Below are 15,026 nucleotides of genomic sequence, written 5' to 3' on the forward strand. Positions count from 1 at the left end.
TATACAGTGCTGCAATTGTGTCAGTGTGTGTGCAGTGCTGTATTTGTGTCAGTGTGTGTATACAGTGTTGTAGTTGTGTCAGTGTGTGTATACAGTGCTGCAGTTGTGTCGGTGTGTGTGCAGTGCTGTAGTTGTGTCAGTGTGGGTGCAGTGCTGCAATTGTGTCAGTGTGTGTGCAGTGCTGTAGTTTTGTCAGTGTGTGTAGAGTGCTGTAATTGTGTCAGTGTGTGTATACAGTGTTGTAGTTGTGTCAGTGTGTGTGCAGTGCTGTAGTTGTGTCAGTGTGTGCAGTGCTGTAGTTGTGTCAGTGTGTGCAGTGCTGTAGTTGTGTCAGTTTGTATACAGTGCTTTAGTTGTGTCAGTGTGTGTATACAGTGCTGTAGTTGTGTCAGTGTGTGCAGTGCTATAGTTGTGTCAGTATGTATACAGTGCTTTAGTTGTTTCAGTGTATGTATACAGTACTGCAGTTGTGTCAGTGTGTATATACAGTGCTGTAGTTGTGTCAGTGTGTATACAGTGCTGTAGTTTTGTCAGTGTGTGTGCAGTGCTGCAATTGTGTCAGTGTGTGTGCAGTGCTGTAGTTGTGTCAGTGTGTGTAGACAGTGCTGTAGTTGTGTCAGTGTGTGCGGTGCTGTAGTTTTGGCAGTGTGTGTAGACAGTGCTGTAGTTGTGTCAGTGTGTGTATACAGTGCTGTAGTTGTGTCAGTGTGTGCTGTGCTGTAGTTTTGTCTGAGTGTGTAGAGTACTGTAGTTGTGTCAGTGTGTTTACAGTGTTGTAGTTGTGTCAGTGTGTGTTTCCAGTGCTGCAGTTGTGTCAGTGTGTGTGCAGTGCTGTAGTTGTGTCAGTGTGTGTATACAGTGCTGTCGTTGTGTCAGTGTATACAGTGCTGCAGTTGTGTCAGTGTGTGCAGTGCTGTAGTTGTGTCAGTGTGTGCAGTGCTGTAGTTGTGTCAGTTTGTATACAGTGCTTTAGTTGTGTCAGTGTGTGTATACAGTGCTGTAGTTGTGTCAGTGTGTGCAGTGCTGTAGTTGTGTCAGTATGTATACAGTGCTTTAGTTGTTTCAGTGTATGTATACAGTACTGGAGTTGTGTCAGTGTGTATATACAGTGCTGTAGTTGTGTCAGTGTGTGTGCAGTGCTGTAGTTGTGTCAGTGTGTGTAGACAGTGCTGTAGTTGTGTCAGTGTGTGTATGCAGTGCTGTAGTTATGTCAGTGTGTATACAGTGCTGTAGTGTCAGTGTATACCGTGCACTGCTGTCAGTGTGTATACCGTGCTGTAGTGTCAGTGTATACAGTACTGTAGTGTCAGTGTGTATACAGTGCTGTCGTATGAGTGTATACCGTGCTCTGCTGTCCGTGTGTATACCGTGCTGTCGTGTCAGTGCATGTAGTACTGTAGTGTCAGTGTGTATACAGTGCTGTCGTATCAGTGTATACCGTGCTCTGCTGTCAATGTGTATACCGTGCTGTAGTGTCAGTGTATACAGTACTGTAGTGTCAGTGTGTATACAGTGCTGTCGTGTCAGTGTATACCGTGCTGTAGTGTCAGTGTATACAGTACTGTAGTGTCAGTGTGTATACAGGGCTGTCGTGTCAGTGTATACCGTGCTCTGCTGTCAGTGTTTTCAGACAGCGCTGTGGTGCCCTGCTTATGCTGACAGTGTGTTGCCCGGGCTGGACTACAATCCCCAGCATGCCCCGCCGCCGGGCCCGGTGTTGTGGGCAGGGAGTGAAACTGACTGCGATCAGCTGGCGGGGGAGAGCTGCGTCAGTTTCACGGACAGACACTTTCCCTGGCGGGAGTCACAGCGAATCCCAGAGTAAAGACAGTGCGGCCACAGCCTGGCTGGTGACCTTCACCGGGTGAGTGAGTGAAGTGAGTGTGCGAGAGCTGCTTTATACAGAAACTGCTACACTCGGGATACATTGTAACCGCAGCGACTAGTTACATCTAACTAATGTGACAGTGTCACCAGCGCCGCTACAATGTTGCCAGAAAGTGTAACCTTTTATTTTTAGACCTGATTTCATTAATGTCCCCGGTTCTTTTGCAAAATTAAGGTCATATTGCAAAGTAGATAAAACTCCGCGGGGCGATTTAAAAACGACACGGAGCGGTGCCGCTCTTATATAAGCAAATAAATATCGGACCCAGATAGATTACAGGGAACTGCAACATCAGCAAAAAGTTAAAGAGCAGAATGTTGAGAAACGAGTTGCCCTTATGTTGTTTCTTCTGCCTGTGTTTACAAATCCGAAATTCCGTTCGTGGACTATTTTTATATCCCCACAAGATGGCTCACATCTGCCAAGTGGATAAAAGGCAGCGACCTCTAGAGAGGCAGGGACCTTCATTACAATCCGCCGGCAAATGTTCAACCCTCCTTCCCGTCCCTCTCCTCTCCCCTACGTCTGCCAAATTCGACAAAGTTCATTTCATTTTCTGTGAAATCTGGGAGGCTGCAGAAGGGTTGTTGCAGGTTCGGGCAAATCCCTCCCTGTGTCAGAGGTTAGAAAATACTTCATAAAGGAAGGACTTGTATTTATTTATATAGCGCCTTTCACCAGCCGAGTACTTTGGAAGTGTCGTCACTTTTGTAATGGAGGGAAAGGCAGCCAAATTCCGCACAGCAAGCTCCCACAAACAGCAGTGAGATCTTACATAGACATAGATCCCATCGCTGTTTGTGGGAGCTTGCTGTGCACAAATTGGCTGCCTTTCCCTCCATTACATTAAATGAACAGATATTCAGAAAATAATATTTTGGGACAGAGTCACGGAGTAACGTGAGACGTGCCGTGTGGGGGGTGTAGCGAGCATGGGAGGAACAGGGGTCTTTGGGCCTCGGGTTCCCAAAGCTCTCCCCCACTGGGGGTTTCCTCACCATGTCTGGGCCTGTTGTACACTCACTGACAGAATCAAAGAATAGAAGCGTAGAAATTTACAGCACAGAAGGAGGCCATTCGGCCCATCGTGTCCGCGCCGGCCAACAAAGAGCTATCCAGCCTAATCCCACTTTCCAGCCCTTGGTCAGCCATGGTCGTATTAAATGGCAGAGCAGGCTCGAGGGGCCGTATGGCCTACTCCTGCTCCTATTTCTTATGTTCTTTTGTTCCTGTAGGTTACGGAACGGGATGTGATATGGGGGCGGGGAGGAAGAGATGGTGATGGATGGGGGAATGGCAGTTGGGGTGAGGGGAAATGACCCAGCCCTAATATCTCATACGCGGCTCGGTGTCAAATTGTGTTTGATAACATTCCTGTGAAGCACCTTGGGAGATTTTACTACATTTAAGGCGCTATGTAAATGCAGGCTGTTGTTGAATGCAGCTGGAACAAACCGGGCAAAAACCAGCCGGAGTCGCACTTTCAAAATGAAAAGTTCACTGTGTTTTTCCCCCGGATTCCTTGTGTATTTTACATGGTAATGTGTATGTTTATGCAATGGGAATGGGTGTTAACATGCTGACTATTTACTGTACACAGTGTCAGTGCTACAGCTGCACTGGAGCTGAGCAGATTGACTTACACGTAGCAAGGACAGTGAGTCACATCAAAGCAGCATCATTCACATTCTTCAGTGTGGGCGATCTCCCCTATAAATATTCTTCACTCCTCAGCCCCTCCAATGGTTAATGCACTCGTGGCGCCCCTCTGTAAATACTGTCACAAATCCAGGGACATCATCAGGTATGGACACACTCCCAGGATCCCCTGTAAATAATGGCACACTCCTGGGCACCCCTCCCCGTGCAGCTCTTGGTCCATAGCCCTGTAGGTTATGGCACTTGGGATGTGATGATGGAGGGGGTGGGGGCAGTATTGACTGATGGGGGGGTTGGTGGTGGGGAGGGGATACAGTTCCATGGATTGTGAGTTCCCTCTGGAAACCAAGCAACAATTCTACATCTCTGAGCGTCGTCTTCTTCTTAGGCAATCCCTCGAATTGAGGAAGACTTGCTTCCACACCAAAAAAGGAATGAGTTCACAGGTGTTTCAATGAAGGACCCGACATTCCAGATCCCGAACTAAATCTTGAAAGGTGGAAGATGCCTGTGCTTGGAGTGACCGTTGCACACCAGCCACCACATGGGTTTGACAGAGCTGGGTCTTGGTCCGGTGGCAAGGATTGTTAGATCTCTTAATTTCCAATGAAATACGAACTCCGATGGTAGTTTTAACTTTTTAATCTTTCCAGAGAGTAACAAACTGTTTGGCTTCAAGCCAGGTCTTTGTTCTTACTGAGACACATGGTCAAAATGGCTGTACTTTATACCTGGATCAATTTACAGAAAAGAACTCGCCTTCTTTGACCTTATTGGCTCAATTGAAAGTCTTTTAACGTTATATTGGCTCGCTACCCAAGGTCCGAAAATGTCAAGTTGATTGATGAGTTAATGCAACATGCTGAGCAGCACGTAGTAGCTTTGACTTGGGAGTCTGTGAATTTTCAAAGCCTGTCTAAATGAGCCTGTTTAAATACTCTATCAATCCCCCCTTTGATTCTTTCACAAACTGAATCATAAAACTTCAGGTATCACTGGTTAAATATTCTACAAAATAATTTCATACATGTTAATTGAGTTTCCTTCCAAAATTTGTTGATGTGTTTCGCCACATGTCCGGACTAGTAGCTTCCACACAAATTTACACCAACCCGAGTTCCATCGTGGCCACAATGGAAGTTTGGTTTTAATAGGTAAATTAACCTTATTTCAATTTAATCCAAATCAATATCTTAGTTCAACCAGTAAACAACCTTTCCTTAAGCATAACATACCCCTGTGCCACGTACAGACGGTCTGCTGGGACCTGCAAGGTGTCTCACCTGCGGGACAGCAGCTACAGCCACCTGGTCGCAACAACATTTAATCAACATAAACAAACAATATAAAAGTAAAACAATTACAACAAATAGAATTAAACCTTCCACCAATGAAGTTCCTATTGAACCTAGCCATTCAGTGGCTCCACTCCACAAAGTGAATGATGGGGGTTGCTTAAGTTTTTCTACCTCCTTTTGGATATGCTCCGCTAAGTGGGTCATTTCTTCGGAGCTATCTGGGATATATGTGCAACACTCAGTTCCGAGTAGGGTGCAAGTACCTCCCTTTTCAGCCAGGATGGAATCAAGGGCCAGTCTATTCTGTCGGGCTACTGTGCGGATTGCTACCATTTCTGCATTGATTTTAACTAGGGCCTCTGAGGTATCATTGGCTACCCGTTCCACAACGGATGCCATGTTAATGGATTCCTTTGCCAGTCTGGCGGTCCCATACCTGGGGATCAGAATGGCAAAGAACCTCTCTGTTTCTGTGATAGCTCTCTTAGGACGGTATAAATGTTCCGACAGTGACTTTATATGATGCATATAAGGCACAATGTAGGCTAAGTAGCAGGATCCCATCCAATTCTGGGGCAGCCAAGGGTAGGCCTTGTGGCCACACACCCAATAAGTGCCATTATATGCAATGAATGTTAGCTGTTTCTTTGTCAGCAACACTCCGGGGCCTGTCCAGGCTTTTCCATCTGTTTTATTCAGAATCCCCGTTACGTTAAAAATTCCCACATCGACCCAATTTGGACGGTTCCGTGGCTTGATTATATTATAATTCTGGGAGCAGTTACTATACCCCATATTTTGGCCTCCTTTGATGTTTCTAATCAGACAGACCGATTCCCCCGGTCTTCCTATTCCCGTTGTATTAGTGATAACAAAAAATGGGGGTCGTTTGGAATTATTGTAGCACAGTTGGTATCCCCCTTCAAAGGTAGTCAGATTGTAACCTGCTGACTTCCATTTACGTGCCCAGTTTTCCGTATCCTGAAACGCATTGCCTGTTTTGTTTTGATTAATTATCCACTCACCCATTTCCGAGATATTCAAGGGAACTGGCCTCAAGGGAATCCCTCCCTTTGAGTGAATTGGAATATGCGCACACACCCAACAACTAGAAATGTTACCTTGTTTGGCAGAAATGTATGACATATATAAAAAGGTTTTTACATGTAATTCCCTTGCTACCCTACTATTTCCCTTTGTTGCAGAAGGTCAGCTAGTAAGTAGGCCTATGCCTAGAATACCTACAATCAATAATACAGTACATTTATACATTTTCGCAAAAAGTAATTGTCCTTATTAGATTTCAGCTTCAGTTACGGGTGCTCGTTTAGCGTGGATCCAGGCTTTCTTTCCTTGGACTTTAACAACTGCCTGGGTGGTCAATAACACTTGATAAGGTCCCTCCCACTTGGCACCCAAAGGTTCTTTATGCAACTTTTTCACATACACCCAGACTCCCGGGATGATGTCGTGTCCTCCTTCGGGTGGATTACCCTAAACTGCTGATACCTGTCGGGAAACAGAACTAATAGCATTGGTTAAGTTCTGACAGTATGATAACAAAGTGTCACTCATTAAGTGATCATCAGCTTTCCGTAAATCGATAGTTCCTGGCAGCGACATGGGTCTTCCTGTTATAATTTCAAATGGGCTTAGCCCTGTAGTTCTGTTCGGGGTTGCCCTAATGCTACATAGCATTATTGGTAGTGCCTGGGGCCATGGTGTTCGTTCAATTCTTCTTTCTTCAAAGTTCTAATTGACCATGTCACCCGACTATCCTCAAAATGCAACGATGAATCTACTTGGATTAGAACGTCCATTCCAAAAAGGGGTTGATCTACTGGGCCTATCCAGACCGGCGTGGTTAGTTCATGTGGACCCAGCCCTATAAGTACCGGTGTAGTCCTTTTAATTTCCATTTTATGGCCCCCAACTCCATAGGCTGTACGTACCCTACCATCCAACGGCAAAAAGTCTCCATATTGTAGGGGTAAGCATGTTAATTCCGCCCCTGTGTCTAAAAGACAGTCCACATCCTTATCGCCCACTCTCACAGTTATATATAGCCCATCTCCTCTCTGTTGTATTAGTGCGAGGAGGGGGGCCAGGGTGGGCTCTAATCGTTTTTTGCTATCCCAAGTAACTCCTTCTGTTGTTCTATTGTCAGTCGCTTAAATGCTTCTATGAGGTCGTTATCTTGTGACAAGCCTGGTTTGTTGGCTGAATTGTATCCCTGGCTGCGTCCTCTTCCCCAGCCACGACCTTTCTGTTTTGCCCTGCATGTCTTGGCCCAGTGACCTTCTTTCCCACAATCGTGACATTTTCCGGGTAATTTTCCTAATAACTGTTTATTGGAATCCTGGGATTTCCATCCCATAGCCTGTACAGCTCGGACTTTAGCTCCCATATCCGATCTAATTGGTTACATCGATCCACCAATGCTGCAAAGGTAGTTCCTCTACCTTCCCAGTCCGGTAACACTACCTTAAGCATTTTGGACAGTTCTGGCTTTAGACCTGCCACGAAAGCTGCTTTCAGGGGTCCAAACACTTGTTCATCCATTTCCTCATCCGTATTATTCATACCCGAATGTTCTAGCCACGTGCATCTAAACCGCTCGTCATACTCCAGGACCTCCTCTGTTCCTTTCTGTTGGCAGGCTGCAATTTTTCCCCAGTCTGTCTTAGCTGGACTGAAGTCTTGCAGCCAGTGTTTAATCGCCTCCCATCCTGCATCTAATTCTTGCTCATTCTGCCCCAAAGCTTCATCTACCTTGTCGTGCAATTTTCTTCCCTGTGTTTTTGGCACCATTATGGTCAAAATTTGCACTCCGTCCCAGGGATGAAGTTGATATATATTTCTTAAGCGGTCCAATTGGTCCCACGTTTTTACTCCCCCTTTCTTTGGATTGGGCAATTCCTTGGACCATTTATCAATTTTCTCTGGGTCTGCCGGATCATGAACTAAGTATTCTTTGTACATCCTTCTCTTTGTTTTTTTGGTTCCGCCCTCATCCGCAGTCTCTTCTGATTTGACTACAACTCGTCTTTTTTTAAACGGGGCAAAGCGTACCCCTAATTCTTCATCATCCTCTGACACTGTATTGTCGGAGGATTCAGAAACCGTATCTATTCCTCGGTCGTGTCTTCGGGTTTGCGCTTTTAATTTATCCAAACATGGGTACCCTGGGAATTGATCAATACATTTTCCTTTTCCTATTACTGTCTCTTGACCTAATGATTTTTTCCATTCTTTAATTTCACCTTTAAGATCTTTAACTTCCGCTTCCAGCTTTTCAAGTTCAAGCTTTTTCTGTCGCAGCTGTGCACAAACTGCTTGCAATTGATCCTTTGTACTGGTCAGTTCTCGATCATGTTGGGAACGCATTATAATTTCATTCCGGTTTTGAATCTGGCCCATAACCGCTAGGGACCATCGAGTTCACGCTTTATTTTTCATACGGGTCGTTTTTCCCCAGACCCTTTTAATCTCATCCAAGGACCATTGTCCTTTGGAGGTTCCGTACTTTTGTTCGATCTTAATACAGGTTTTAGATAAGTTGAATTGTTGCTCTATGTATTCTTTCAACTGTTCGAGAATTAAATCTACCGAAACTTCAGGCGGTGCCTGCCCACCTTTAACAGTTGTAGGCAATTCTTTGTTCTTGTCTCCTGCTGCCATTATACTGAGTTCTTTACTGGGGTCTCGAGTCGTAGGCTTTCCAGCCGATCAATAGGTCGGTGATTAATTAACTAACACACCGCCGAAGTTTAGACGTCTATGGGACCTCGAGCCGACTACCAACCGGAGGGTTCGCAAACCGGAGGCTTTCGGAATCGCGTAGAAGGAGAGGTGAATTTAGACTTTTGACCGAGGACTTTTTTTTAAAAAGAGGAGTCCTTACCTCAAAATGTAGGTCTGATGTCCAAAATTCAGTTTCTTTCCTCAGCGACCCTGCTCGCAGCGCCAAAATTGTTAGATCTCTAAATTTCCAATGAAATACGAACTCCGATGGTAGTTTTAACTTTTTAATCTTTCCAGAGAGTAACAAACTGCTTGGCTTCAAGCCAGGTCTTTGTTCTTACTGAGACACATGGTCAAAATGGCTGTACTTTATACCTGGATCAATTTACAGAAAAGAACTCGCCTTCTTTGACCTTATTGGCTCAATTGAAAGTCTTTTAATGTTTTATTGGCTCGCTACCCAAGGTCCGAAAATGTCAAGTTGATTGATGAGTTAATGCAACATGCTGAGCAGCACGTAGTAGCTTTGACTTAGGGGTCTGTGAATTTTCAAAGCCTGTCTAAATGAGCCGGTTTGAATACTCTATCAAGGATTAACCAAGATGACTGGAGACCAGCTCTGCTGCATGTACCTAGTACGCACACAGATCGCAGTGTGGGCTGGGCTCGTGTTGCCCCTGGGCCCTCGCCTCCTCTGGGCCCTGAACTCTCGCCTCTCCTGGGCCCCGATCACGTCGCTCTACAATCTCTCGCCGCTCCTTCGCCCCGACCTTGTCACTCCTGTGTTGCTTGCCACTCCTCCTGCTGTACCTGCCCACACTCCAATCAGCAACCTGGATTTTGGTGACATCCAATCCAGTTGCCCTTCTCCAAATCGTTGCCGTCTTGCACCAGCTCGCTCTGCCCCACTCTACTCCCTGAAGTGGCCTCCACACTGCTCCCGGCCTGCCGCACCTCCGCTCCTTTTATGGCCCCGACCTGCTGCTGTGGTTTCTCTCTGAGCGTAGATCGCAAGGGGCAGCAGGATGCGTCCCCCAAGGAAGCTGGCATCACAACTGAGCCTGATAGTGTCTTCATCTGAGATCCAAACACACACTGTCCAGTGACTCCCTCAGTATCAGCGACAGGAGCCCTGGCTGATTATTTTCCCACCTCTCGCCCAGGGTACTCAGGCTAAGAAAGAAAGACTTGCATTTATATAGCACCCTTCATGACTTCATATTTTTAGTGATGTTGCTTGAGGGATGGATATTGGCCCCAGGATACCGGAAAGAACTCCCCTGCTCTTCTTCAAAATAGTGTCCTGGGATCTTTTATGTCCACCTGAGCGAGCAGGCGGGGCCTCGGTTTAACGTCTCATCTAAAAGACGGCATCTCCGACAGTGCAGTGCTCCCTCAGTACTGCACTGGGAGTGTCAGCCTAGATTTTTGTGCTCGAGTCTCTGGAGTGGGACTTGAATCCATAACCTTCTGACACAGAGACGAGAGTGCTGCCCACTGAGCCACGGCTGACAAGTGCCATGTGCATATTGAACCCTCTGAGATCACTGTCTTCAAGCACTAGAGTTTATTTCTCGAGGGACATAATTGAAAATTAGGGAAGTTCTGCTAAACCTGTTTCAAACCTTGGTTAGACCACACTTGGAGCACTGCGTACAGTTCTGGTCTCCATATTATAGAAAGGATATAGAGGCACTGGAGAGGATGTAGAGATAATTTACAAGGATGATACCAGAAACCCGAGGGAATACCTATCAGGAAAGGATGGACAGGCTGGGTCTCTTTTCTCTTGGAAAAAGAAGGCTGAGGGGTGACCTAAAATGCTGAAAGGTTTTGATCGAGTGGATACAGGGAGAATGTTTCCACTTGTGGGGAAGAGCATAACTAGAGGCCATCGATATAAGATCGTCACCAAGAAATCCAATCGGGAATTCAGAAGAAAGTTCTTTACCCAGAGAGTGGTGAGAATGTGGAACTCGCTGCCACAGGGAGGGGTTGAGGCGAATAGTGTTGATGTATTTAAGGGGAGGCTGGACAAGGATATGAGGGAGAAGGGAATAGAGGGTTATGCTGATAGAGTTAGATGAGGAAAGATGGGAGGAGGCTCGAGTGGAGCATAAACACGGCACTATTTTGAAGAAGAGCAGGGAAGTTATCCCTGGTGTCCTGGCCAATATTTATCCTTCAATCAACATAACAAAAAAAACAGATTATTGGGTCATTATCACATTGCTATGTGTGGGAGCTTGCTGAGCGCAAATTGGCTGCTGCATTTCCCACATTAAAACAGTGACTGCACTCCAAAAGTACTTCATTAGCTGTAAAGCGCTTTGAGACGTCCGGTGAAAGGTGCTATATAAATGCAAGTCTTTCTTTCTTTAAACGCCGGCGTGGACAGGTTGGGCTGAATGGCCTGTTTCTGTGCCGTATGAGGTTGTAATCCTATATTATAGATTGGGGTTTGTCCATGGGACTATACTGGTCAGTGTGGCTCAGTTCCACACAGCCCGGTGCATTTACCGAGCAAGCCACTGAACACACACTCTCGAAATCATTTTATCTATTGTAATTTCTAAAGATTGATGTCCAGTGACATCAATGACCGGTGCAACTGGTCCAGAGGCATTACTAAGTGAGGGTGCCATGGTAACACACATCAGTCATCGCTTCCTGTCTAGGTAAAGGGCCCCATCCACCAATGTTAGTTTGGTTCAGTAACATTTGCCTTCTGATGATTCTATATCGCCTATGTTCACTGATTAAACCCAAAAATATACGACAAATATCGAGGGGGTGGGGCATGGCTGGGGAGAGTAAATTTTGAGATCATCCATAAATTCACAGAAAAATTGGTGGAGGAGAGGAGATATTGCTTTGTACACATGTTATATTATTCTAGCAGATCTCCCGTGGCATTGCTCACATTGATCCTGATGATACATTGTTTGATAATGATAGCTGGGTCATGCCATGCAACACACAATATATTATTTTGTAGTTAAGGTGGAACTGTGTTAACCTGTCCCTTCCCTTGAAGGTGTTACAGCCTAATTGCTGTAATTAGGCAAATTGCTGAGGTAATTTAGAGATTAATTGCTGCTTGATGATCACAACCTGAGGTCATTTAGAGATTAATTGTTGTCAGATGGTCATATCCTAAGATCAATGAGAGATTAATTGTTGTTTGCTGATGAAGGTTGGCTGATCGGCATGTATGTGTAAATTTCTGGCTCAAGGTCATACGAAACCAGCTGAAAATGATGCTCTTTCTTTGCCTTTTGTTTTATATTCCTGACACTTTGATGTGTGAAGGAAGCCTGCTGGTTATATATAATGGATGTGTATAGATAGATTTGTAATTATTTCTTGATTTTTTAAAGAATAGTTAAATTAGAAGGGAAGCAAAAGAGGGAATAGTGGGGCTCCTGTTATAAAAGTGTGACACTGCCACAATCAGAATGTATTTTACTAACTGAGGCATAATGAAAGGTGCTAGCAGATAAGGATCTAATCGAGGGGTTCGTGGGGTTTATATATAGAATAACAGATACCTGAGAGTGAGTTACAGACTGGAATCTAATCGAGGGATTCAGGGGGTTTATATACAGAATAACAGATACCCGAGAGTGAGTGACAGGCTGGAATCTAATTGAGGGAGTTTATATATAGAATAACAGATACCCGGGAGTGAGTTACAGGCTGGAATCTAATCGAGGGGTTCGAGGGGTTTATATATAAAATAACAGATACCCGGGAGTGAGTTCCAGGCGACAAGGACAGATATCGATGATGAGGTCCAACACCATTGCGCCAGCGCAGTCTTTGGTCGCCTGAGGAAGAGAGTGTTTGAAGACCAGGAGTCCGAGAGGCGGGAGTGCGTGGTGTTGGTGAGGCCTATAAAGGCCCAGCGGCAGCGAGAGGCAGCGGCAGTCCGAGAGGCGGGAGTGTGTGGTTGGTGAGGCCTATAAAGGCCCAGCTGCAGCGGGGAGAGAAGGCAAAAAAGAAGAAAGAAATCAAAAGGTGACGTCACAGCCAAGGGGGTAAGTGATTTGCTGGTGATTGGTGAGTAGCTTTTCTTTTTCTTTTTTATATCAGTAAGTAAGCTGTTACCCTTGAATTGGCAACAACAATGTTATCTAAGAGTTAAGTCATGGCAGGAGAGCTCGGTCACGTGATATGCTCCTTCTGTACCATGTGGGAACTCAGGGACACTTCCGGTGTCCCTGACGACTACGTGTGCGGGAAGTGTGTCCGCCTCCAGCTCCTGACGGACCGCGTTGCGGAATTGGAGCTGAGGGTGGATTCACTCTGGAGCATCCACGATGCTGAGAATGATGTGAGTAGCACGTGTAGAGGAGATTAATGCAATAGTTAGGAAAGACATTAGCTTGGATGATGTGGAATCTATATGGGTAGAGCTGCAGAACACCAAAGGGCAAAAAACCTTAGTGGGAGTTGTGTACAGACCTCCAAAAAGTAGTAGTGATGTTGGGGAGGGCATCAAACAGGAAATTAGGGGTGCATGCAATAAAGGTGCAGCAGTTATAATGGGTGACTTTAATGTGCACATAGATTGGGCGAGCCAAACTGGAAGCAATATGGTGGAGGAGGATTTCCTGGAGTGCATAAGGGATGGTTTTCTAGACCAATATGTCGAGGAACCAACTAGGGGGGAGGCCATCTGAGACTGGGTGTTGTGTAATGAGAGAGGATTAATTAGCAATCTCGTTGTGCGAGGCCCCTTGGGGAAGAGTGACCATAATATGGTGGAATTCTGCATTAGGATGGAGAATGAAACAGTTAATTCAGAGACCATGGTCCAGAACTTAAAGAAGGGTAACTTTGAAGGTATGAGGTGTGAATTGGCTAGGATAGATTGGCGAATGATACTTAAGGGGTTGACTGTGGATGGGCAATGGCAGACATTTAGAGACCGCATGGATGAACTACAACAATTGTACATTCCTGTCTGGCTCAACTGTGGCTATCAAGGGAAATCAGGGATAGTATTAAAGCCAAGGAAGTGGCATACAAATTGGCCAGAAATAGCAGCGAACCCGGGGACTGGGAGAAATTTAGAACTCAGCAGAGGAGGACAAAGGGTTTGATTAGGGCAGGGAGAAGAAGCTTGCAGGGAACATTAAGGCGGATTGCAAAAGTTTCTATAGGTATGTAAAGAGAGAAAGGTTAGTAAAGACAAACGTAGATCCCCTGCAGTCAGAATCAGGGGAAGTCATAACGGGGAACAAAGAAATGGCAGACCAATTGAACAAGTACTTTGGTTCGGTATTCACTAAGGAGGACACCAACAACCTTCCGGATATAAAAGGGGTCAGAGGGTCTAGTAAGGAGGAGGAACTGAGGGAAATCCTTATTAGTCGGGAAATTGTGTTGGGGAAATTGATGTGATTGAAGGCCGATAAATCCCCAGGGCCTGATGGACTGCATCCCAGAGTACTTAAGGAGGTGGCCTTGGAAATAGCGGATGCATTGACAGTCATTTTCCAACATTCCATTGACTCTGGATCAGTTCCTATCGAGTGGAGGGTAGCCAATGTAACCCCACTTTTTAAAAAAGGAGGGAGAGAGAAAACACGGAATTTTTGACCAGTCAGCCTGACCTCAGTAGTGGGTAAAATGATGGAATCAATTATTAAGGATGTCATAGCAGTGCATTTGGAAAATGGTGACATGATAGGTCCAAGTCAGCATGGATTTGTGAAAGGGAAATCATGCTTGACAAACCTTCTAGAATTTTTTGAGGATGTTTCCAGTAGAGTGGACAAGGGAAAACCAGTTGATGTGGTATATTTGGACTTCCAGAAGGCTTTCGACAAGGTCCCACACAAGAGATTAATGTGCAAAGTTAAAGCACATGGGATTGGGGGTAGTGTGCTGACGTGGATTGAGAACTGGTTGTCAGACAGGAAGAAAAGAGTAGGAGTAAATGGGTACTTTTCAGAATGGCAGGCAGTGACTAGTGGGGTACCGCAAGGTTCTGTGCTGGGGCCCCAGCTGTTTACACTGTACATTAATGATTTAGACGAGGGGATTAAATGTAGTATCTCCAAATTTGCAGATGACACTAAGTTGGGTGGCAGTGTAAGCTGCGAGGAGGATGTTATGAGGCTGCAGAGCGACTTGGATAGGTTAGGTGAGTGGGCAAATGAATGGCAGATGAAGTATAATGTGGATAAATGTGAGGTTATCCACTTTGGTGGTAAAAACAGAGAGACAGACTATTATCTGAATGGTGACTGATTAGGAAAAGGGGAGGTGCAACGAGACCTGGGTGTCATGGTACATCAGTCATTGAAGGTTGGCATGCAGGTACAGCAGGCGGTTAAGAAAGCAAATGGCATGTTGGCCTTCATAGCGAGGGGATTTGAGTACAGGGGCAGGGAGGTATTGCTACAGTTGTACAGGGCCTTGGTGAG

At 45.5% G+C, this 15,026-nt stretch overlaps 1 protein-coding gene across 1 annotated transcript in view; it reads left to right on the top strand.

Moving 5' to 3' along the window:
- Positions 1–1,757: 1,757 nt before the first annotated feature.
- The window catches only part of tfeb (transcription factor EB), a 150,379-nt gene continuing 137,110 nt past the window's right edge, over positions 1,758–15,026 (top strand). The window contains 1 exon segment of the mRNA XM_070859284.1: positions 1,758–1,864. The gene's annotated coding sequence lies outside the window, so the exon portion shown is untranslated.

This window comes from Pristiophorus japonicus, chromosome 17 (assembly GCF_044704955.1).
Source record: "Pristiophorus japonicus isolate sPriJap1 chromosome 17, sPriJap1.hap1, whole genome shotgun sequence".
In the NCBI taxonomy this organism is placed as follows: Eukaryota; Metazoa; Chordata; class Chondrichthyes; family Pristiophoridae; genus Pristiophorus; species Pristiophorus japonicus.